Consider the following 27504-nt stretch of genomic DNA (forward strand, 5'->3'; position numbering starts at 1 on the left):
CTTAGACTAAAGCAGCAGCACTTAAAGGACAATTCCCTATTAAGGGAATATCCAGTGAAAAATATCCAGTGAAAAAATCACCACAGGTATGTCCCACCACCATATAATATGCTCCCCAGATCAAATGGCTGCACAACGATGTGAACAGCAAGTAAACACCATACAAATCACCAGGTCCCCACGATGTGCACCACTAGTATAATGCGCTCACCAGATTGAATGGCTGCATGAAAATGTGAACAACAAATAGGCATCAGCAATCCACACTTTTTAGGAATGGCCCCCTTTAAGGAAAAACCCTCACACAGTAGTCCTGACCAGGTATGTGATATGCAGCAACATCAATGGATAATGGGACTGTATGGGACAAATGCTCGCCAAAGACAGAGCCAAGATGAAGGTATATACTGTAGTATTTAATGGAAATGTGGATAAAAACAGGTTAAAAACAACAGATACCCAGTATCGGTGCCTAGAAGCCAGTTTAGGAGGATCAGAAGGAATTGTACTGCACAGGAAGACTTTCAGCAACAAGTAGGAACTCTGAGGCAGAGGTTCGTTGAAAAAGGGTATGACACCTCCGAATTGGACAGAGAGATTGTAAACGTTACCCCTATGGAACAGAAGAACCTCGTGGAACCAAAATGCAAAACCAAATCCACTTCCCCTCACTTTGAGTACGCATTTACTACAAAATTTTCCTGTAATTATAAATGGCTCAATTATGTTTTCAAGAAATACTGGGGTGTCCTGCAAGAGGACAAAGTCTTGGGACCCGTTATACCGACTCAACCCAAGATAATCTTCAGAAAAGCGACAAATCTGAAAGATCTGATAGCTAGGAACCCAGTAGAAAGGCCATTAACAACAGAGATATTTCCAAATATGAAGGGCTTCTATCCTTGCAAAAGGTGTCGCATATGTTTAGAAGCCACCACTGTGAGAACAAACAAATTCAGTTCCTCTGTAACAGGGAAGGAATACCCTATTAGAGAGTTCATTACATGTGACACTAAAGGGGTTATTTACCTACTCCAATGCGAGTGCAACCTACAGTACGTAGGGAGAACAATAAGAACAGCTGGCATTCGCGTTGGAGAACATCTAACTAATATCCATAATGGATTCCCAGGGCACAGTGTTTCTCAACACTATGCCACATGCCATAATAAGGATTCCAAGAAACTAAAAATTACAGTGATAGAGAAACATGTCCCACACTGGAGAGGCAGCAACCTACAGAGGTCTATTTCGAGACGTGAGACCTTTTGGATTTATGAGCTGAAGTGTTACAGACCGAAAGGCCACAACATAGACTGGGATATTAATTCTCATATCAACAATAGTTAACATACATATAGCTAGTATATACTCCCTCATATCACCCATGGGCATGGTACACCTTATATATGTTCAATACACATTTACATGCAGGTTCATGTTTTTAACAGATGTATAATTTTAATATGAACATATGATCTAATTTTAAGATTGATTGTATTTAAGATGTTACACATGCTGGAATCAAGGTTTCAGTTTTTTAATACATCCCAATGGGAATTCGATTAGCGTCACCATAAAAGTATCCATAGAATACTTCTGGTGGCACTGTCGGGATTGCACATAAATTTTATATTTTAAAATAATTTTAAATTAAGAGTTTTTATTTTAGGGACATTTTAACCTAATTTAGGAATATACCCCATAAGGTTTTTATACGGTAATACACTTATTAATTAGAGCGGCCGACGGGGAGGAGCCAACACAGGAAAAAGCAGGGGCACGAGATGCTGTAGAGTATTGTAGTGCCGTAAATATGTCATCCTAATCTGAATTGGAGATAGGAGGCCACCCCGATATCGGACCATTATTATGTGCAATACATTAGAAAACTGAAGCCTTAAGATCCGCGATCGACTTCCGGCGCCTCCTCTGCTGACACCGGAAATGACGCGGCTTCTTTTAGAATAAATAGGACGGAAGTGACGGCGCGCGAGAACCTCCTTTCTCTGAAGATAGCCAATAGGCGGAAACGCGTCAGACAGGAGGCGTGCCGTCACCACGTCGCTCGGGACCCGGGCTGCAGCCGGACCCAAGCTATACAGGAATCCCTCATCGCTCCACAATACCAATGCGAAGTTTTTTTCTGATATCATGTAAGTGCAATATATTTTAATAAAGTACACCTATAAGGGTAATGCACTATAGCAGTATTCTTTTTACATGTTTACTGGAATGCAACGATCTTTCCTAACGCTTTGAACAAGCGGCTGTCAGTGCCATCTGCATACAAGGTCTGATTCACCTGAGAGCTGCGTAGCAGTATCTGGTATCCATATCCATCAGAGGCCGTCAATACCAACTGGATATAGAGACACACTCGTTTGGGAGGAGTATAACAACGCATGTTATCTCTATCCATCTGGTAAGAAGCCCAGCGGGCCACTTTGAACGCACGGTGGGGATCACCATTGTTTGATTTTAGAGCACTGGGATCGTTTAATTTTGCTAAGGAGAGCACTTACTTTATTCCTTCCGGTAAGGAGGAATTCCAACAGGTGGAGGGAATTCAAGTCACCATTTGTTTTCAACACCATCTGTCACTTATCACATCACTGAAGATTGTCTAATATCGACACGTTGGTGTCTTGGGACTTTTTTCTTTTTTTCTTTTTTCTTTACACAATATTGTATATTGTACACATTGCACCATATTCTTTGTTTGATTTCGAAGGTGTATAATTTATTGGTTGCAAATTATTGCACAGTTATTTAGATATAGCGCACCACTTCATTACACATTTAATTACACTTTTTTTCTGGGAGCAGCATATCACTGATCAGCGCACTTTTCTTTCACACATATATATATATATATGTGTGTCAATCTTATCCTTAGACTAAAGCAGCAGCACTTAAAGGACAATTCCCTATTAAGGGAATATCCAGTGAAAAATATCCAGTGAAAAAATCACCACAGGTATGTCCCACCACCATATAATATGCTCCCCAGATCAAATGGCTGCACAACGATGTGAACAGCAAGTAAACACCATACAAATCACCAGGTCCCCACGATGTGCACCACTAGTATAATGCGCTCACCAGATTGAATGGCTGCATGAAAATGTGAACAACAAATAGGCATCAGCAATCCACACTTTTTAGGAATGGCCCCCTTTAAGGAAAAATCCTCACACAGTAGTCCTGACCAGGTATGTGATATGCAGCAACATCAATGGATAATGGGACTGTATGGGACAAATGCTCGCCAAAGACAGAGCCAAGATGAAGGTATATACTGTAGTATTTAATGGAAATGTGGATAAAAACAGGTTAAAAACAACAGTACCCAGAACTTACAGCTAAGTCCATGCCTGCCCTCTTCCAGCACAGGCATATGGTCCAGCAAGCATGTGCAGGGACATAAGATCTACTTCACGCACCACTTTGGATGTATGTTTTCTGGTGGCTGGAAAAAAAGCAGGATGCGGAACACTATTGGAGCTGGCGGTGCACCTCCTGTTCTGCAATTTGGTGATGGTGGCAATGCATTCTATTCTCTCCAGCCCCCCCCCCCCCCCAAAAAAAAAAATCCAAGCCTAATTCCTAACAAATGCAAGCAAAAATGATGGCCTCTTCCTTACAGGCAAACTAGCCCACACTAGTGCACATCTTTTTATGACTTAGGGTTGGATTGCCAGCACCCAACCCAGTAAAGGAAACGCCCACCAGTGTGATTAATTCATGTCTCTTCATGTCTTAAGTCATCAGACCTGTGGATCAGCAACACACATACTCTTGGCAAATGAAAGAATGCATCAGCATATGTATTTGTACAGTATAAACAGAAAAATAAGACAATTTTCCTAGGCTCTCACCATAATAAGTGATAACAAAAACAAAACTATTCAAGTTGCAGGTTGTTGGACATGTGGAGGGTACAAAGCAGGAAATGTCAACTTTGTGAGGGCTGCTTCCCTCAAATTGTTGACCAAAAACATTCATTATTCATCATCAGCATACAACATTCAAATAGGAGTGCAGGATCATGCATATCTGCCCACAAACACACAGTTGTAGATTGGTTGCAAAAGCACAGTCGCTTTCTTTAGAATGTCATTTCTTGGTTTTCCATTATGTGAAACCTGTCAGAAATATAATACCTTGTGAAAATGAAACTAGAACAACAAAGAAATTCCTAGCTAGGTAGTTGAAGGTTTGGTGATTTAAACCAACGACCCCGGTGCTGCAAAGTGGAAGCGCTAACCATTTAGCCACTGTGCTGCTACACGCATGGAGCCTCTATCTCTGTGGTGTTAAACATTCCTAAGTCCCTGGAGTGCCTAAAGTTAATCAATGCAGATGTACTCTGGAAGTTCTGAGTGCCATTGAGCAACCTGTTTCTGTGATATGCCATCTGGGTCCAAGGCTGGGTATGTCTGATTACTGTCAGTATGCTCCTATAGGACCATCTCTAATTTTGCAGCTTTTTTATTAGTAAGAGGCTGCAATTGGTGGTGGTGTGGAATTCATAAGGCTGCTTCTTGTTCTTCCCCGTGGAACACATATGGCAAAATTTGCAAAGGTGATGGAACCCTCCTACAACCAAAAATTTAATTTCTTGGGGCATTTACTTATAGGTGGTATAATTCCATCAGTCAGGAGTTCTGTTTCTTGATTTACTCTCTGATGTTTTTTGAATATTGGTGTGTGAGTGTAGAATAGTGGTGTTACCCTCTGAATGTTGGTAATGACATTTTGAATTGGATAAATGATGTTGGTACACATATTCCATGTTTGTGGTGAAAAAGCTTATCATTTGTAACTACTAAACAACACACCAAATTGTTATTGATTTTAAATTTGCATGAGCAATGGTATTGTGTGTGGTTTGTGAAGATAGCTGTGGGAGTTTGGGTTAAGATTTATGTGAGATGGAGAGCAAGGAGTGCATTATCTACTATTTAATTTCAGATGTCAAACAGCAAAGTGTCTGAGCATGCTCAGTGTATCCAAAGATATGGCTCAAACAGCAAAGTGTTTGAGCATGCTCAGTATAACAAGAAATATATCCCAAATGACAAAAGTCCCTGGGCAAACAAAATGTACATAGCAGTATCTCTCTCTCGCTCTATCTTTTTCTCTTGATATATATATATATATATATATATATATATATATATATATATATATATATATATATATATATATATATATATAAATATATATAGAGAGAGAGAGCAAGAAAGAATAATATCTGTTGCACAAACACATGAAAACATTCCAGTTTACGAACATTGTTTAACATAAAAAGGAATAAGAAGCAAAATAAAAAGCCAGCAAACACAATTGTCTTCAATAATTAAACAATTCATAACACAAATAAAATGTATGCTTTTGAGTAAATAACAGAGTTGTACAATTTGAATCATGGATGACACTTGCTTTTATATACACTTACAACTATTTTTTACGGCCGCATACTCGTAATCGCATTTGTGAATTTGCTAATTCACTATAACGGCAGCTTACGATTTCCCAGGCGTAGGTTTGAAACAATTTTTAAGGTCTGAGAAGGTCTGAGCATGCGCACATGTGCTGCTCCATAGTCGTAGCCTGTAGAAAATATTTTTACTTTTCACACTTTCATTGAAATTTCTTTTTCTATAACACTTTTTGAAAAAGTTTCAAAGCAAAACATGTCTAAACATTATACCACATCTTTCAGAACCATGTCAGCAAAGCTATCATTCTCAAAACATTATTTCCAGGAAAATAGTGGTACTTTTAGCACAACTACTTTTTTACTCCTTAGCTACCGTACATTGCCCATAGTGAATTTGCATTCACGATTACGCTTTCCCGACCGTTATAGTGAATTTGGTTATGTAGTGTATTTACAGCAAGTTTGTCATAGAGTAGGAAAGTACGCCGGAATGCCAGTGTAGCGGTATAGTAAATTAGACCCATAGTAACATTTTATATAACATCATTTCATAATGAATGGTTTTTCCTCAGCTTAACAGTCATCCAAATAATTCAGACCCTAACATCCCTCTAGTATCCAGGTAATCTACACCCTGAAATAATCTGCTTAGATCCATTTAAAGGAATGTGCATTGCTTTCCGTTTAACTCCTGCAATTTAAAAAAAAAGCTTAAATGCCCAACATGTTTTTACTATAAAATGTGTGGCAGCATAATTTTAACAGTTTTAAAACACATTCAATACATTTTAATCTTTAATACCCTTAAAAGCAAGGCAGAAAATGTGTAGATCAAGATTTCATGCTTTGTGCCTGCTGATAAACTGCTAAGCCTCAAATTAAAGATTTGCAAGCCCTACTGAACTTGTTCACAATATATGAATAATGCTCCCTATAGTGAAATAACTTGAAAACGCCATAAATAATACTATATATTATATTTAGAACCCTGAATAAGAAATAATATAAATGGTAATATAACAAGTGTTCCTTTGGAGTCCGCAGAATGGTACAACCACAGTAAATTCCCATTACACTGCTCATAGACTGACCTCATATAATAGATAAGTAAAATGTTACAGAGCATGTAAACGTTCATGATTACAAAATCTGGAAAGCTTCACAAGCATGCAAACTGATGCTAAACTATTTCTGTGGTAAAATATTCCAAAACCAACTTTCCTTTACCGACTTTAAAAGTTAAAAGTTTGCTTCTTGCGGGATTATAGAAATTAATAGTGTGAAAAAAATGGCTTGTTAATAGCTATTGTGATTTATATATGTGTATAATTGCAATTGTGCTTTCCCTTCATTAGCTAGTCATCCTATTTCCCAAGAGCCACCATTTTATAGCCAGCATTTTCAGGGTAGCAGCACATCCTCTGTGGGTGAATGTCTATCCTTTCTAATTTACATGTACTAGACCAGGCATTGACAACCCATGGCACTCATGCCTGGGAAGACACGCAATGGTGTTTGGTTTTGCAGCTGCTGCCATTGGCTGTGATTGATAGCTCACTAGGCTGTCAACTAGAAAGCCCTGTCTACCCACCTCCCTGATGTTACTGAAACCAGCCCAAGCACCTACAGTGGTAACCTGATTTCCTAAAGGTACAGAATTTGGATGCAATCTAAGGTCTGAAGTTTATGCATTGGGACTGATCTACAGTATGATGTTTATGCATTGGATATGATCTGAAGGTCTGAAGTGCATGCATTGGGGATGATCAAGGTCTAAAGTACATGCACTGATGCTGGACTGAGGTCTGCAATACATGAATTAAGTCTAAATATTTTTTGTGTGTGCACTAGTTATTGAATCCTTGCACTTTTCTTTTTACTGCTAGTGTCAAGTTGAGCTCATTGATTATTATATAACTTGCCATCAGCAGTACAACTATGAGTGCAAACCTGAAAACAAATTGACGCTACAATGCTACTATTCACTGACACACTGGTTGTCTAGTGCTTGGCACTATGGCACCTAATGTGAAAAAGTTTGCTGACCCATGTACTAGACTGATTACATCACCTCTAATCAAATACAAATTCTGCTTCATGCACTTGGTAATGTCTGCATAAAAGGGGGTTTCCATTAGTCCTTTGGGTTGCAAGACCCGACATCTTTCTTCTCCATTGTTGAAATAGCTTCTGTTCCAAGCATTGCTTGCTTTACAGGCTTTCTCTCTGGTTGTAAATGTGATCTTTGATTGGCTGTCTGCAATGGCAATCATTGTCAGTAGGGTAAATGCAAGCCTAGCGATCGCATGTAGCAAAATTTTTTGGGTTCCAATTACGGTAGATTTATGCCTACATGCTGATGTTTCAGCTATATCCACACGTTCATGATGAAGTTACTGAAATTGAAGGACCTCTTATACCCCTGTCAAACAAAACAAAACAAGCAAAACTTGCAAAAGATAAAAAGTTAAAAAATCGTATTAACAAAGCATTTGTTAAAAAGCACCTTACCTCTTACAGCTAGGGATCACCATAATCCAACATGGCAAACTAAGAATGACCTTGTTTTTCTTGCACAGACTAAAGTGCTTGTAACAATTGAAAGTGATTGTAAAATTTCCTTTTTTTTTTCTTAAATGACAAACATGTTATACTTACCTCCTCTGTGCAGTTGGCTTTGCACAGGGCAGCCTGGATCCTTCTCTTCTCAGGTACCTCATTGCTGCTCCTGGCCCCTCCCTCCTATCAAGTGCCCCCACAGCAAGCAACTTGCTATGGAGGCACGCAAGCTGAGCTGCAGCTCCATGTGTCCATTAGGTCATGGAGCTGCCATTCGGCCCCGCCCCTCTCTCTCCTGATTGGCTAACTGACTTTGTTTGACAACCACGGGAGCCATTGGCGGGAGAGTCTCGGATGGCCGAGGGACTCGTGGACATCGCTGGACAGAGAAGGACATCAGGTAAGTATTAAGGATTGCTGGGGAGGCTGCTACACACAGAAGGAATGCATTAAGATAAAAAAAAAAACCTTCTGTCTTTACAACTCCTTTAGGATCATGAAATTATTTAATTTTTTAAAAACATTAAACTACTTTATTATCAGTTTCTATAACATATTTGACATTTAGTGCTTATATCATACAGATTCTGCTTGATGCTTGTTTGAAACAACTTCAAATGTATTTTGTTGTTACTTTTGTCAAAATAATGTACCAACATGTTGTCAGGTGAGTGTGCTGGCAGGTTCTTTATATAGTGCTGCCAACATATAATCCAATAGCTTACAAAATACATGAAGCCATTTATGTTATTGTATACCACAGTGGAACTTACAACCTGATGTTCCTCCTACAGTTACTGTATACACACTTGGGCCAAATCTGTCCCAAAGCCAATTAACCTTTTTGGATTGTGGGAGAAAGTTGAATAATTCAGAATGATATGAAAACACTTTAGGAACATACACACTCTCCCATTGTTTCCCATGACCTTAACTGAGTTCAAGTGCTATAAGACTGTTAGTCACTTTTCCAGTGTACTTCCCCTAGAGCAGGAAAAAAACCTTTTCATTTGTATCTTATGAGACCATGAGGCTCAAATGTGTTAAATGCTGTAAAAAAAAACCTCCATTCTAACATCAACCTAGTACTGGACATTTTTCTTCACACATATATCCACAGATAACCTAAAGGCATGTGTTTACTAAGACAAACTGACCTACATTTCAGTGTATTTTGAAACATATACATTTATAAAATGCACGTTGTCCAATTACATATCATGCTAATTGGTTTCTATGTCAGTAACTGTTTTTGTATTTTTGATGTCTTGTAGCTGTTAGAAATAAAAACTGTACTTATGGCAAAAAACAGACTACAGTGCTACAAATCAGTTTCTGTTAAATAGCTGAACAGGCCTCCGGGTACCTTTTATCAGTGCCCATTATGATAATCGACAGTCTTACTGGCCAGTAGGAAGATGCAAGAGATGTAAAGAAGCATATTTGAATATTGCCAAATACTGGATATCAGTGCACCAAAACTGCTAAAGAGGACACTATAAAGTAGGGGTAATTAGAAAAAAATGAAGGTGCGCAAACTGATGAGTGTCCTATCAGCAGCAACTGAAACTCCAACCTGAGTGGAGTGAGTGTATGGAAAAAGGTGTATGAGTGCGCATGATAGTATATATAATCAAAATCATCAAAAATGTGATCGAAATTGAAAAGTGATGCTCAAAAAACCATCAAAGGTTATAAATTATTTAAAAATGAAATAAAATAATAAAATATAAAGATAAATACGGTACATAAAATTCACAACAAAAGTGCACTGTGTGTGTGAAAACACGCATATAATATTCAAGTCCCAAGAGTCCACAAACATGTGTACATGAAACTTCTTGATGATAAAGTGCAAATGAGAAAGTGCAATAATGGTTTACAGACTTGTGTCCTCCACAACACCACGTTAAAAGTGGGAATGGTGATGGTACCCTTACCAGCTAACAAGATAGCATACACTTTATAACTTGCAAGGGCTGGTGTAGTGCAGCAAGAAGTCTTCCCACAACCAAATCTTTCACCTCGTAAGATAGTGAGGATGAAACTCTTATCAGATGTAAATTATTACAGATCAGGTATGGGAAATATTGCCAGCAACCACCGGTATCTCTGATATCCAAGCTGTCTCCTTCTGAACAGTCCTACTGCGGCTCCGTATCAGTATGGATAAAATATTCCTCTATGGGTCACTCCCGGTGTATCTCATTCACAGTGATAGTCCCCACATAAGAAAGTAAGGAGCAGGCAATAGTGCATTATCTCAATGATAAGTTTAATGCAAAAAAGGTAGAACACTTACATGAACAGATGATAAGATGGGCGAGTAAATGGTTACAGATGATCGTGACCGCTCTGCAGCGCATTTCCCCTAAGAAGGCTTCCACTGGGATTGGAGTCCAATACCAGTGAACGCCTTCTTAGGGGAAACGCGGGGGATTTGCAGTGGTCTGATACTCCTTCCATTTCAATATTATCGCTTGCACAGTGCTCCTTGGGATGTTTAAAGCTTGGGAAACCTTTTTGTATCCAAATCCGGCTTTAAACGTCTCCACAACAGTATCTCGGATCTACCTGGTGTGTTCCTTGTTCTTCATGATGCTCTCTGCGCTTTAAACAGACCTCTGAGACTATCACAGTGCAGGTGCATTTATACAGAGACTTGATTACACACAGGTGGATTCTATTTATCATCATTAGTCATTTAGGTCAACATTGGATCATTCAGAGATCCTCACTGAACTTCTGGAGAGAGTTTGCTGCACTGAAAGTAAAGGGGCTGAATAATTTTGCACGCCCAATTTTTCAGTTTTTTATTTGTTAACAAAGTTTGAAATATCCAATAAATTTCGTTCCACTTCATGACTGTGTCCCACTTGTTGTTGATTCTTCACAAAAAATTACAGTTTTATATCTTTATGTTTGAAGCCTGAAATGTGGCAAAAGGTCGAAAAGTTCAAGGGGGGCGAATACTTTCGCAAGGCACTGTAAATGTTATATAACATGTAGAATATGTTGTGCAAGCCATTTTTAATTTTAAGCTCAGCCTTTTAGCTCATTACTTCTTTCCTCCCACCATTCACAATTTCGTATTAAAGCAGTAGCAAACATTGCTTTGCAACGTTTACCTACAGGTAAACTTATAATTAAGCTTACCAATAGGTAAAATTAATATCTTCCAAACATGCACCATTTAGGAGATATTCGCAAGTTTTTCAGCTGATAAAGTCAGCAGCGCATGTACACTGCACTCTGAACGGAAGGCTGCTGTCCCTTCAGAATGCTGTGCCATGATCATGGCTCCTGTGTGCATGCACAGAAGTAACGTCATGGCAGCTCAGCCATTTAAATGACTGGAACCTGTAAAGGAACATCGGGTGAAGATGGGAAGCCTATCAGCGGTGACAGTGCACCACTGGAGGGTAAGTCTTTCAAAATGTGCTAGTATGCGATGTATACTAGCACATTATACCATTACCTTGCAGGATGCCCAGATTTTTTCTCTGGATTTACTACCTCTTTAATACCAATGCCCCTTTTTTCATTCACTCAAGGTGCATTCCAAACTTTTTTTAAATTAGGAACTGACAAAAAAGCAAAGTGTGCTGATAGATATTAACCAAACAAAATCAATCACTTGTAGTTTTATCTACTGCGTGTTTTATCTCTGAGTAAAATGAGAAAGGGCCAGAACCTCTTTTAGAATTTTATTGTTGTGTCCCAGAGAGGATTTTCTTTCACTTCCTATAGTATTACTGGGGCTGGCAGTGAAGAAAAGCTCTCCAGTGGGGGCTCTCATACAACAACAAAAGAACTGTTATTAGTAGAAAGGGATAGGGTTAGAACCTTTTATTTATGTATTTTCTCTGTGTAATGTCTTAATTCTGATGTGTTATCAGGACTTAAAGTGTTGAGGTATCTCATGAAATAGGATACAGGGACAAAATCCTGAATTTAAGAATAATCCACCTTTTTTGGAAAAAATAATATATGCATCATTAAAAAAGAAAAAAAAAATGTCCGTTTATCAATGCTTTGCATTCAGGCCCTCAGAACATTGCAATCGTGATTGGTGCATTGCATATGCAAACACAGGTTCCTGCAGGCACTTTCCTTAGCCCCAGATCCCTATGGAGGTGCAAACCTTCCAATCAACAATGAACTACAAGTATGCATGACATCACTGTACTTATGCATCATTGAGAAATACAAATCCTTTCATTTTGGTGGCAGATAGGACTTGTAGTTTTCTAATCACTGATCCCTGTGAATTGATCTGTGAATAATGCGGCAGGGAGAAAAACCCTTTGATTCGGGTAAATAGTGGGGGAGTTGAGAATGTGATCATGCTTAAATATGAGTGTAACATGAAACAAAGTCAAACAGGCGGATTAACCCTTTAACCTTTAACCACCATATACAAAATTCAAGAAGGCCATACACGGATGGATTTTCATTTGATTCCTGCTGAATCAGCTAAAATTGATTTTGTAGGTAGGTAGCCCCATCAGGTAGACAATTCCTGGCTGAACAGCACCTGCATCCAATCAGATGCAGTGACTATTTGAGTATAATAACATCTGTGTGTTCTGGCTGTGACAATTCTATAGCTGGCTTTGCAGATTCGTCCATTCATGCTGTTTATTGTGGAATTGGAAATTCAGTGTATTGCCCCTTTAGAAAAATAGGCTTGTCTAGTTTTTTTTTTTATATTTACTTCTTGATATTTTTACAATCCAGCAAAAATCATATAACCTTACTTTAACATTAGGCCTAGTGATTGAAATAGTACAACAAGCACAATGATTTGATAAATTACTATTGCCAAACAGGTTTCCATTGTCATATCTTTATGATTGGTTAGAGAAAGACAGTATTCATTTGATGGCTTACAATGAGTTAGGAAAAAAGTGCAAGTTGCTAATTAGGATTAAAACATTAGATTAAAATTGTTTAAATGCAATATCAGTTGCAACAGTGATTCATAACAGAAATATTGAGATAAAAGTGGCATGTTTCATTTGCATGTAAATCATGTGCAAGCCATGTGCAGGGGGTTGCATAAGATAACCAGCTGATGTAAGCTTAGACAGATGCAGGGCTAAGCATATGATTAATGGCTCAGACAGCAATTAGGAAGCCCTAAGAGCAGAGTACGGGTTCAAATCACACTACTCCTTACATCATTATAGGAAACCTGGTAGGGACATCAATTACAATGGCCTGCCACGGTGTACACATTTTGTGCAGATCTTCATGGGTCTTTACAGGTTGAGTTTTCAGTATGCTACCTCTGATAATCAAGTGTGTATTTGGCGGCCCCAACCAAGTATTAAAGCAGACCTTGTATTAAAAGTTCTGCTGATTTTCTTAACCCCCCCCCCATAAAACTTTTAATTTTAAATTTAAAGAAAAAAAAACATTAAATAAAAAAATATTTACCTTACACCTCTTTTGGCATGTCTGGCTAGGTGAGAATGACATCACTGGGCCTTCCTGTGAAATCTTGGGAAAGCTTTGGAGGATTACAAAATCCCACAAGAATGTACTAATGCACTCTTCAGGAGAACATTCTTGCAGTATTTGGGATCCTTAGCTTTCCCATGATCGCTTTTAAATATAAGGTGAGACAGGATCAGGCGATCAGGTGATTCTGTTTTTAAAGTGGTACAAACTCTCCCCAAAATGTTTCCCTTTTTAAATCATTAGTAAACACTGTACAAGTCACTGTGTGCAGATGTCTCCTATCCTGTTCTGTTTGCAAGTTATCTGTCCAGTTCAATTTGGTGTCACCAGCTCATTATGCCGTCAGTCCATTCATTACTATGCAGTGGCTCCATCATCTCCTCTGTGCCGCACTGCACCGAGACCCCGCAAGATTTGTGGGACTTGCAATGTGCATAGCACACAGCAGCAGAGATCAGCTGCATCACACAGTGGACTGTGCACGCAAAAGATTACAGCATAGAAACACAGAAAGGATGGATTATAGGGCCCAGTGGAGTGGCAATACTTAGCATGGCACCGGCTTCTCCCAGTAAACAATCATTTAAAAACATATGTATTGGTGTGAGTCTCGCGCTGTCTGGAGAAAATCTAGTGTACACTTCCTAGATGCTGCGTATACCGGTACTGTAGACCATACAGTGTGAATTATATACTAGGGGGGAGGGGTACCACGCTTCAGGGAAGTAACGCACCTAGTCTAATAACTGATCAGTGAACACCAACCAAACATGTGTTCAATTAATGTGATAGTGCTCAACCGCATCTGTGTGTCAGCTACCAATATGTAAAAGTGTGTTTCTGAATAAATAAATATATGATCATCGAATACCAAAAATCTTTCAATATATAACAAATAAAGTGCACCAGTGTCTTCAGGATTTATATATATAAATAAATAATCACACTCTTAAAGCAAAATACATTAGTAAAAGCTTAAAAACACAAATTTGTGAAGGTGACAAAAAAGTGCTCAGTGCTTAATTAATGGGTGGGTGAGCTGATTATTAATCCAAAACTTCAGTCCTTATAAAGTGCTTAAAGTGTCCAAAAAATCACAAACCAATTGTGTTGAAGAATATCTAAAGTGTTGCCTCCACCTAACACCGTGTAAAATGTGGGGTGCTTCTTCTCACTCGTTACCCCTAAGGGTGTGCTACTTGCTCACCTCAATATATAAGGTAATGCGCCTTATGATACAAATCAGTTACTTCTCTCCTCTCCTTCCTTCTCCTACAATTAGGGATGGTGTTCAGCCTGTGTTGTATGGATCGGGGTACAGTGTTTTCCAGATGTCCCACGGATCTCAAAATTAAAAGCTCGTCCCCTGAAGAAGCCACGTGAGCGGAAGTGGCGTAACGCGTAGGGCTGTTTGACTGGAAGTGACGTTCGTATGTGGAAGTGAGGACCGCAATATCCTGTTTGCAGTGATAAGCGCTATTTTAAATGTCTGTTTGTAAGTGCATTTAAATCTTTTTAATAAAGTGGTTTGAGTATGGCAATATTGCACTATGTGAGCTTTTAATTTTGAGATCTGTGGGACATCTGGAGAACACTGTACCCCGATCCATACAACACAGGCTGAACACCATCCCTGATTGTAGGAGAAGGAAGGAGATGAGAGAAGTAGCTGATTTGTATCATAAGGCGCATTACCTTATATATTGAGGTGAGCAAGTAGCACACCCTTAGGGGTACCGAGTGAGAAGAAGCACCCCACATTTTACACGGTGTTAGGTGGAGGCAACACTTTATAGAAGAAGAAGATCACAGATATTTTTCAACACAATTGAAAATTTTTTTTGGACACTTTAAGCACTTTATAAGGACTGAAGATTAGACACTGGTGTACTTTATATGTTATATATTGAAGAGATTTTTGGTATTCGATGATCATATATTTATTTATTCAGAAACACACTTTTACATATTGGTATGCGGTTGAGCACTATCACATTAATTGAACACGTTTGGTTGGTGTTCACTGATCAGTTATTAGACTAGGTGCGTTACTTCCCTGAAGCGCGGTAACCCTTCCCCCCAGTAAGAATTTAAAAACAGCTGGAAAAAAGGAAGAAACATTATATATATATATATATATATATATATATATATATATATATATACAAACCCCATTCCAAAAAAGTTGGGACACTGTTCAAATTGTGAGTAAAAAAGGAATGGACTCATTTACAAATCTCATAAACTTATATTTTGTTCACAATATAATATAAATAACATATCAAATGTTGAAAGTGAGACATTTTGAAATGTCATGCTAAGTATTGGCACATTTTGGATTTCATGAGAGCTACACATTCCAAAAAAGTTGGGACAGGTAGCAATAAGAGGCCGGAAAAGTTAAATGTATATATAAGGAACAGCCGGAGGACCAATTTGCAACTTATTAGGTCAATTGGCAACATGATTGGGTATAAAAAGAGCCTCTCAGAGTGGCAGTGTCTCTCAGATATCAAGATGGGCAGAGGATCACCAATTCCCCCAATGCTACGGCGAAAAATAGTGGAGCAATATCAGAAAGGAGTTTCTCAGAGAAAAATTGCAAAGAGTTTGAAGTTATCATCATCTACAGTGCATAATATCATCCAAAGATTCAGAGAATCTGGAACAATCTCTGTGCGTAAGGGTCAAGGCAGGAAAACCATACTGGATGCCCATGATCTTCGGGCCCTTTGACGGCACTGCATCACATACAGGAATGCTACTGTAATGGAAATCACAACATGGGCTCAGGATTACTTCCAGAAAACATTTTCGGTGAACACAGTCCACCGTGCCATTCGCCGTTGCTGACTAAAACTCTATAAGCCAAAAAAGAAGCCATATCTAAACATGATCCACAAGCGCAGGCGCTTTCTCTGGGCCAAGGCTCATTTAACTACCTGACATCCGCGCTACAGCCTATATACGGCTGCAGCGCGGACTTGAATTTTCGGGAGGCCGTTTTTAAACGGCCTCCCAGAAAGACTCTCCCCGCGCGCTCCCGCGAGCGTGCATCGGGAGAATCTGTGTCGGCTGTGTCCCTTGGACACGGCCGATCACAGATCGTGGTGAATGGCCAATCACAGCGGCCATTCACCACCTGATCAAGCCGTCCAATAAGAGATGATCTCATATGTAAACATATGAGATCATCTCTCATCGCCGGCGCTCCTTCCTCACACAGAGCCTGCAGTGTGAGGAAGGAGGGGGAGCCTCACAGCGCCAGGGACACACAGCAATGTAATCAGGGCACTGATCACCAGTGCCCTGATTACTAAAGGTAAAAAAACATACACAATTCCCCCCCCATCAGTGCCCACAGTGCCCGCCTCAGTGCCCCCCATCAATGCCCACAATCAGTGCCCATAGTGCTGCCAGTCAGTGCCCATCAGTGCCTGCTCATCTAGGCACTGATGAGCACTGACTGGCAGCACTATGGGCACTGAGTGTGGGCACTGATGGTGCTGCCCATCAGTGCTCATCAGTGCCGCTCATCAGTGCCACCCGTCAGTGTCCATCAGTGCCATCCGTCAGTGCCCATCAGTGCCACCCGTCAGTGCCGCCTCTCAGTGCCCAGCAGTGCCACCTCTCAGTGCCCAGCAGTGCCGCCTATCAGTGCTCATCAGTGCTGCCTATCAGTGCCGCCTATCAGTGCCGCCTATCAATGCCGCCTATCAGTGCTCATCAGTGCGGCATATTAGTACCTCCTCATCAGTGCCCATAAGTGCCACCTCATCAGTGCCCATAAGTGCCACCTCATCAGTGCCCATAAGTGCCACCTCATCAGTGCCCATCAGTGCAGCCTATCAGTGCCCATCAGTGCCGCCTCATCAGCGCACATCAGTGAAGGAGAAAAATTTATTTTCAAAATTTACTCGCAGAAAATAAGAAAAACTTTTTTTTTTTTTTCAAAATTTTCTGTCTTTATTCTTTTTTTTTGTAAAAAATAAAAAACCCAGAGATGATTAAATACCACCAAAAGAAAGCTCTATTTGTGTGAAAAAAAATGATAAAAATTTCATATGGGTACAGTGTAGCATGACCGCGCAATTGTCAGTCAAAGTGTGACAGCACTGAAAGCTGAAAATTGGCCTGGATGGGAAGGGTGTTTAAGTGCACAGTAGGCAAGTGGTTAAAATGGACTGTGGAAAAGTGGAAAACTGTTCTGTGGTCAGACGAATCAAAATTTGAATTTCTTTTTGGAAATCTGGGACGCCATGTCATCCAGACTAAAGAGGACAAGGACAACCCAAGTTGTTATCAGCGCTCAGTTCAGAAGCCTGCATCTCTGATGGTATGGGGTGGCATGGGCAGCTTACACATCTGGAAAGGCACCATCAATGCTGAAAGGTATATCCAAGTTCTAGAACAGCATATGCTCCCATTAAGATGTTGTCTCTTTCAGGGAAGACCTTGCATTTTCCAACATGACAATGCCAAACCACATACTGCTTCAATTACAACATCATGGCTGCATATAAGAAGGATCCGGGTACTGAAATGGCCAGCCTGCAGTCCAGATCTTTCACCCAAAGAAGACCTAAGACAGTTGAGCAACTAGAAGCCTGTATTAGACTAGAATGGGACAACATTCCTATTCCTAAACTTGAAAAACTTGTCTCCTCAGTCCCCAGACATTTGCAGACTGTTATAAAAAGACGAGGGGATGCCACACAGTGGTAAACATGGCCTTGTCCCAACTTTTTTGAGATGTGTTGATGCCATGAAATTTAAAATCAACTTATTTTTCCCATAGGCTTCTTTCACACGGCCGCTCCGGATTTCTTGTCCGCTGCGGGACTTTTTTTTTTTTCATGGAGCGGATGACATTTGTGTCATCCGCTCCGTATGCTCGCATATCATCCCATCCGTTTGCGGAATGTAAGTCTATGGCATTGCGGATGTCAGCGGATGACACCGCTGACATCCGATTTTCCTTCCTTTCCGTTTTTTGAACGGATGAAAAAATAGGGTTCTGTTCCGTTCCAAAAAACGGAACAGAACTGAAAGGAGGAAAATCGGATGTCAGCGGATGGTATTCCGCTGACATCCGCAGTGCCATTGACTTACATTATGTCCGCAAATCATCCGCAAAAAAATAGGATGATTTGCGGACAAGCGGAGCGGCCGTGTGAAAGAGCCCTTAGAATGATACATTTTCTCAGTTTAAACATTTGATATGTCATCTATGCTGTATTCTGAATAAAATATTGAAATTTGAAACTTCCACATCATTACATTCTGTTTTTATTCACAATTTTTACAGTGTCCCAACTTTTTGGGAATCGGGTTTATATATATATAAACCTTTGATTAGACAGTGCAGATGCAGCAGCAGATGCATGTGATCTACTCTCTTCTCTCTCCTCCAATCAAGCATGTTGCCAGCACATTTTAGGAATTTGCTTAGCACCTAATGCTGACCGTTCTTCTCCCAGTGTAAGTGCTGTTGTACAGGGAAATATAAAAGGATAAAATCAGGTAAATTTCATGTATAGCTGCATTAAAAAATACAGGTCAGGCATCTATTCCCAATCTGCTCTGCACATTAGACCTTTTTACATAAAGCTCCAGCCTGGAAGCAATGAAGCCCTGAACATTTTACCCTCCTTGAAGGGCCTTTTGGCTTTCCATATGTTATTTAGGGGTTAATCATCCCAGAACCCGTAACACTCTCTACCACACCAATAACCTCCCTATGCTAACAAAACTTGTCTATTGCCATACCTCCTGGTCAATACAATGCTTGTCTTGGTTTGAAAGAACTGTTGTGGTTAAGGAGACCCTCCTACCCACAATTTTGTACTTATTTAAAGTCCTCCGGATTGCTGTCTCCTCTTCTTACCTCCACATCTTACAGAAATGAGTTTTCACTTTCATATGGAAACACATTAAATCCCGAATACCCAGCGCAATCCTTCACCAATATAAACTTAGGGGAGGACTGGGACTTCCAAACTTCACAAAATCTTACTAGGCTGTCCAACTGGCACAACTAACTAATTACCACGCAGACTGGGAAGAACCCTCTAGGTAAGTAAGTATAGAAGCAGCGGGTTCCGAGCCTACTTTCATCAGTAACATTCTATGGCTACAACCGATTCACAGAAAATACATTTCCAACCAGATTACAGGACATTCTCTAGGACCTTAGAACTTGTGAAAGACTGGTGGAGCCCACGCAGACAATTATTCTCCTTTCTACTACACAATCCTTCGTTCCATCCAAGCTTCACCTCACCAGGTTTGGGAATTTTAAATTTGCAGTCTGGGAATTTTTTAAAGGATAACCAGAATACCTGATAATTAAATTATTCCATACCCTGCAGTCAAAATTTTGTCTTTCCATGTTTCAAACCTTTCATTATTTACAAGTTAAATATTACATCAGTCAAATGATTAAAGGAGTGGCAGAAGTTTTTGAGATATCCACACATCCCAAGCTTAATTTTCTCCTTGTATTTAATCACGATTGCCCACCCTCCTTACATGACAAAATGGACATTTGACCTGAACATCACCATGGATGACTGGGATCAAATCTGGCAATTTATAATCTTCCTCAATAAACATAGCTACAATGGAAACAACTAAAAGGTCCTGTCTAAATGGCATTTGGTCCTGACCCAAATAAACATGTTTACACCCAGCTATCCACACACCTCCTTCTGGAGTTGCATAGACACAGACTCCAATATCCATACCTGGTGGTTCTGCCCAGCATCTCAGGCCTTCTAGACCACAATATGCAACGTCCTAACAGACCTCATTGCCAATTCTATTCAAGCTGATCCCACCCTAGTGATCCTGAACAAGCCTCTTCCTGATATCTCCAATCACAGTTTAATTTTCTACCCTGCTTACAGCAGCTAGGAAAACTATAGCAAGGGCCTAGAAGAATCCAAATCTTTGCTCAACAAAAATTTTAAAATAGGGTTGCTCAGGCCATGAGCAATGACAAAATCAAGGCAACACTAACAGATAAGATACCAAAATCTGGATACCAAGATCTGGCAGCCCTGGGTTGATAATACTTACCACTGGGCTTTGATATTATATTCCCAAACCTTAATTGCCATATTTACCCATATCATATACAGCATTACCTTGAGTGGTGGGCCACTCATCTGCCCCTGGCTCACCTGTTGATCCTCCCAACTTCCTTTAACAGACCATGCTGTCAAACAAAAGTAGTATATATATACTGTATGTATATATATATATATATATATATATATATGTATATATATATATACACACAGTATATCAACCCAGTAGAACTACAGTTGTAGAATGATGGAAATTAGATAATTTCTTAATTTATTGTGTTGATGAATTCCTGAACTGTAATTACAAAGGTGTCTGAATTTTTGTGTTTACATTGTCAATCAAGGTGTCTGTGAACCAATATATCCTTCAAATTCCTAGCTTATAGGTATATTAAATTTTTGGGTAATGTTGTTGTTTCGAAAGGACTGATGAGTATTTCTCAAGATGTTTAGGATTTTGCACCACTGTTGCGAGCAGGTCCCAATCAATCGTATTGTTCCTGCATTTAGGGTTTTCATATTCCTGCAATAGGGATACCCTGAGTATATCATTTACCTTTTCAAATTATTTAAGTAGATCCCATCTTGGATTTTCCCAATCTGAGAACTTTGTCTATTATCATCCACACTTACTCCCAGCCTGCACCAATTTGTCAGTTAAAATACCTATTTTCAAAGATTTTGGATGATGGATATTCAAGTGTAACACAGTTACTTGTAAAGAGCATCTCTACATGGTATTGTTTCATTTCTCCACAAGTGTCAAGTACCGGGTCCAAAGCCAAGGAGCTGAGAGGGCTCCCTTTTCGGTACACCCCTGAAGGTGGTACAGGAGGTGTAGAGCCCAAAGAAGCACAGTTTGCCAACAGGGTACTGAAGAGCTGGGCTGATGATAACCTGGTGAATGCTGGGATATCAGAATACACAGCAAGACAGATGTCTCTCAGGAAACTCTAGATGTACTTGGCAAACTTGTGCACACAGGAAACAGTAGTAGAAACCAGGCTGAGGATCAAACGCGGGCAATCAGTTAGGAAGCAAAGACAGGTAGCAGACACAGGAACTTGGCCGAGGTCACAACAGGAAGACAGACAGGTAGCAATAGCAAAGTCTGTAATATGAGCCAGATTCATACACAGGAAGACAAGCAGGTAAGTAATAGCGAAGTCTGTAAAGCAAGCCGGGGTAATGCACAGGTGATCAAACAGGAGCAAGGTTAGTAGAGCAAGCCAGAAGATAAAATCAGACAGGTCAGGAACAAGCCGGTTCACAACAGGAAATCCAAGGAATGTACATAGAGGCTCAGGAGCAAAGGATGGTTGACGACCATCCAGCAATTTGGTAGAATTAGCAGCAGTTTTATATAGGCCCATCGCGCACCTGCGTACGCGAATTTGCCGTTCTTCTGCACATGCGCACAAGATTGCACCGGATGTGCCTATCTCTAGTACTGCCAGTATGGCCAGTTCTTCCACGGCCATTTCCCTGACAAGAAGATGTTTAAAGTCCTCCAATCAAAAGAATAGAGACATCATCAATGAATCTAGTCCATAATAGGATTTTAGATCTGTATTGTTGCATCTCTACGGTGTATTCTCTGTTGTATTCTCCCCAGCCCTAAAATAGATTTGCATACATGGGTGCACAAGCAGCGCCCATGACTATATATACCAATTTAAAATAGATGTTACTAATAAACCAAAAATAATTTATTTAACCAAAAATATTTTGTTTCAATATAAATTAAAGTATTTTTAGAATGAAGTCAGTATGAAATTGTTTTGAAACTTATTTACAGGCAAATATACCTGAATTATGTTTCTAAATTATATGCATATGCATCTGCAGAAAAAATTACCTGGTTTGATTACTAAGGGCGTCCTGTTTCTCCGTGACAATGCAGGAGCTCATACTGCTCACCGCACTACGGGCACATTACAGCAACTCGGCTGAGAGGTGTTAGTGATTTCCACCTGTATGAACCCCTAAAAGAGTTCCTCGGAGATCAGCATTTTAGCACTGATGACAAATGAAGCAGACTGTCCTAGGATGGTTTAGATGTACTGAACTATCTTTCTATGCCAAAGCTTTCCGGGCATTAGTTAAAAACTAGGATACATGAGTAAATATAGCTGGGGCGTATGTCGAAAAATAAATGTAGTTTCCACTCCTTGAAATTTGTTCTTTTATTATATAAACTCAGTCCCGGTCTAACTTGAACGCCCCTCATATAAAAATAAAGAAATTTATTCAAGACTTAGACTGATATTTTTAACAGGGTACACCTGGTTTCATGAAAATAAGAGAGAAGCTCAACAACACAGTGTGGTAGACACAAATGATAAATTTAATGATTTAGAATAAGAACCTAACATAAGATTGTGTATTATATTTTAAACCCCCTCTGAGCAAAGATGGCAAAGGTAGAGACACTTGAGTAGATTAAGGTAATTTCTTTTATCTCACCCAAATAATTTTTTAGTAACTGTGATCAATGGGTCTGCACAGGTACAAATTGGGCTGGTAAAGAATAATACCACTAGTACAAAAATCTTAGTAACATCTGAAACATTTATTATATTGTCTTTTATGAAACTGACCTCTGATCATACTAGAATTCTTGAAAAATGAACAAATTACAATAGATTGTAATTTGACATATAAAGAAAGAAAACCTTCAAAAGAAATGCAAGACATCACAGAACGTATTGTCAAATCTGCCAACAAATTAAAAATACTCATGAAAGATCTAACTAATGACTATCTCCAGGAACTGAAACCCATCTTAACCACTTCAGTCCCAGTGTAATTTTATAGTGGGGCCAGGATCAGGGTTTTTTAAATAATGTGAACATTTGTTATGCCAACTTTTGACTTTCAGGAGGAAGTGATACTTTCACAACTGTCACAATATTCTGTCATTTTGGCTCTGCACACACACCAGTGGACCTGGGACCCACATGGCAGGTGCTGCCGGGTAAAGGGGATGGAGACAGGTGAATTTCCATTCACTGATCTCCCCTTCCTCTTACTGACCAGGAAGTGACATGTAAAATGTCACTTCCAGGTCCCTGTGTTACTTTTCCAGACTAGTATGGCTGGGGTAGAAGCTAATGAAACATGATCCACATTCCATTATCATCACTAGAGGGCAAGTGAGACATCAATGGTCTGGTAGAAGTACCGGAGGGCGGCAGGGGGGGGGATGTCCCCTCCCCCTGCCTGTAAGAATGATCAAGTGGCTTAACAGCCGCTATGATTTTTCTTGTGGAGCAGGGATTCGCCGGTGGAAGAAAAATATATCTGAATGATGCCTGCAGCTTTACAACCACTTTAAGGCCAGTTTTGCCTTTATGGAGGAGTGGGCTCCCTCTAGCCAAACCTGCTCTTAATTTATCAACTACTATATAGACACTAATAGTGGATTCCAAATGATAGAGAAATGTAGAATGTTCCAGTGATGTGAATGCGGGACATGGGCAGTGTACATATGTGATGTGCACGATGTTATCGCATTAATCTGTGTGTTGACATGGCGTGATGATGTAAGATGTTAGTGCATACATCACGGTGATGAGATGCCATCATCCTGCTGATGTTAGCACTGTTATAAATAGAGGGTCTTTGAGCGGTGGCCACCATTAATCATGTGTTTTTGCACTTTGCACAATATCAGTACAGTACTATTACCAAAATTCAAACCATCACTTTTGGAAAGTAACAAAACACGATTGTATATGCTATTGAACAGAACATAACAGTGTTTTGCATTATCAAAGCACTGACTTCCATTAGTATTCAAGAGTAGACTAAATATAAAATTATTTTAAATGCATTATTTTAGGTTTATTACAGTTTTGCAACCTAAGTTTACCTTTGATCAATAAGTCTGTGAAATTCATTTTTTTTTTCTCCTAGTCCAATTCCTAAAGCGAGTAATGAATGTCCCAGTAGTAAGCACACAATACAAGGCAGCATGCTCTTTTTTCCTGCTTGAATATTTTTCATTATTCCAATTATAGCATAATTTTCATGCAATGAATTCTGATGTCAGCATTGACAATCTGTTCTCTTGTGACTTTCTTTGCCCCTGTTGTTTAAGTTCTATTTCGATTCTTCTGTTAATAAGCAGGGCAAAATACAAAATTACATGAAGGAGTGTTGTATTTAAAAGCATTTTAGGTAAAAGTAATTTAGTTGATGCTGTTTTTATTCACTTGAGTAATGCACTAAGTGTTTATGGTGCATAGATGCCATATATTTTACTTCTATTATTTATATAATAGTTCCATTCAGATTTCAACATTTTCAACAAATGTTTTGTTTTTCCTGTAATCTGAACTGTTTTATTCAGTCACTAAAAGGCCACTTGATATTAGAGAGCCAATAGATATTTGCCTAATAATGCCTTTTAAGTAATCTGGTCCTTTGAAAATGGCTTTTATTTTAACCAGTCATACACCAGGAACCAAAATTAGCATCTAAATGAGGATGTATTAAACGTGTGCCTGGGGGTTGCAGTTGTCACCTTATTATGTTTCTATATTGTTTTTTATGTTAAATTATGTAAAGTAGAAATTGTGCTTTAGTCCTTAATGAAGCAGTGCTGATTTATCAAGACTCCCCCGTCTTCATTTTTCACATTAGTAAAAACATAAAAAAAAAAAAATCCTTAAGGCGCATTGAGCTTTTTCCACTTTGCCTAAATTACATTTCTTACATTTAAAATAACAAATTTGAGAACTGTCAAAACAAGAAGTGTATTTTGATTATTTGAGTATATTTGCACAATTAAGTCTTATGTATTAAATATTCAAGATATCAAATAGCACATGCTAGTAAAAAGTAGCATAATGATAGATAGCCATTTATTTTATTATTGGTGGGCAGGACTTACATCACCTCCCAACTCTTACAAATCTTGTTTTTCTTCAAATCTTCAAAACATAGCTTTTTGTCGTTGTAGCTAAAGCTTTACCTTGATTTTCTTTGATGTGCAATATAACCACAATTCAAAAAAGTTGAACAATTATATGTTTAACATTAGAGAACCTCTCAAATAAAATGCACAACATACAGTGACAGTTAGGTAAGCCATGATCATCAATAATATCACAATTCTGCATTATCTATCCAAGTATCTGTGTGAATTATGGACAGAACATACTTAACCACTTAAGCCCCGGAAGATTTTACCCCCTTCCTGACCAGGGTTTTTTTTGCGATTTTTTACTGCGTGAATTTAACGGACAATTGCGTGGTCGTGCAACGCTGTACCTAAACGTATTTGACGTCCTTTTTTTCCCACAAACAGAGCTTTCTTTTGGTGGTATTTGATCACCTGTGCGATTTTTTGATCATGCGCTATAAACAAAAAAAAGCGTAAATTTTGCAAAAATAACAATATTTTTCACATTTTTTTATATGAAATTCCCCAAAAAAATGTAAAAATCAAAATTTTTTAACATTTTTGGCCAATTTGTTTTATACTACATATGTTTGGTAAAAAAAATCGCAAAAAGCATATTTTGATTGGTTTGCGCAAAAGTTATCGCGTTTACTAACAAAGGGAAAGATTTTTGTAATTTTTGGTGTTTCTTTTTAACGAGTAATGGCGGCGATCTGCGTTTTTTTTTTGCGGGACTGCGACATTGCGGATCGGACCCTTGACTGACATTTTTGACACTTTTGGGGTTACCAGTGACATTACTACAGTAATCAGTGCTATACATATGCACTGTTACTGTAAAAATGACACTGGCAGGGAAGGGGTTAACTGTATTTGAGAGGGAGGGGTTAAGTGTGTCCTAGGGGCGTGCTTCTAACTATGATTGGCTGTGGCTACTACTGTAAAAACAGAGATCAACGGTCCTACATAGTAGAACAGTCTGATCTCCATTTTTACACAGGGGAGAATGACAGGCGGCTTGTTTACATTAGCTGCATGCCTTTCTCCCTCTCTACCGACGATCGCAGTGTGACCGGCGGACATCGGGTCCGCCGGTCACACGCACGGACTCCTTAGTGAACGAGCCGGGGCGGGCGCGTGCTATTGGCTCACAAGCTGGTGACAGGCTAGTGACGTATATATACGTCACTTTGCCTGACCGGGGCTGACCGCCGCAGTATATGTACTTGCGGCGGTCAGCAAGCGGTTAAGATGTCATATTGACTATATTCAGTTAGGGCTATCTGTCATATATGTCAGGGTCTGGACTTGAACCTGGGACCTCAGCCGTGTCTAGCAATGACACTTTTCACTGAGCTACCTGGGATGCTGAACAGTATCCTGTCGGATCCATTGGACAACCCTCAAAAAATACAATTATAATATTACAGCGCTTGCAAATCAAAACATATAATCATAAAACATATAAATATAAAAAACATATACATAGTCTTTTAAAAGTTCTCAATTAAAGTGCTTGTGGCTCCAAAATCCATAAAAAAGTGCTGAAGTGCTTAATGTAAACATGCTGTGAACTGTCCATCACTCCCCTCTCATATCCAGCAGCAGCTGCAGATATTTTGAATCACATACGCATAGCTTGAGTATTTATATATTGTTTCATTAGACAACCCTGCCTTGTGCCTTGACTTCTGCTGAACCTTGAACTCTTTGCTCCTCCCATGAACTTGCTGATTTAAGTCATGCCTCTGCATTTCTTCTTTGCCAGGTTTTTGCTTATTCTCAGCCAATGCCTTGCTCTTGTCTTCCCTGCTGCTGTCTATATTTTGCTACCACTCATTATTGGCACATGGCTTGATACTCAGGTACGCTTCTGCCTGATCCCAACCTGCAACTACTCATTACCAACCTTTTGGCTTGTTTACTGACCAAACTTCTGTTTGATCCTTACCTGCTTATCCGCTACTGGACTGGCTTGCTCACCTCCTGGGGGGGCAATCCTGAGAACCGCGACCTGATACTAACATGCA

The sequence above is a fragment of the Pelophylax lessonae genome (genome assembly GCF_965119305.1).
Source record: "Pelophylax lessonae genome assembly, chromosome: 5".
In the NCBI taxonomy this organism is placed as follows: domain Eukaryota; kingdom Metazoa; phylum Chordata; class Amphibia; order Anura; family Ranidae; genus Pelophylax; species Pelophylax lessonae.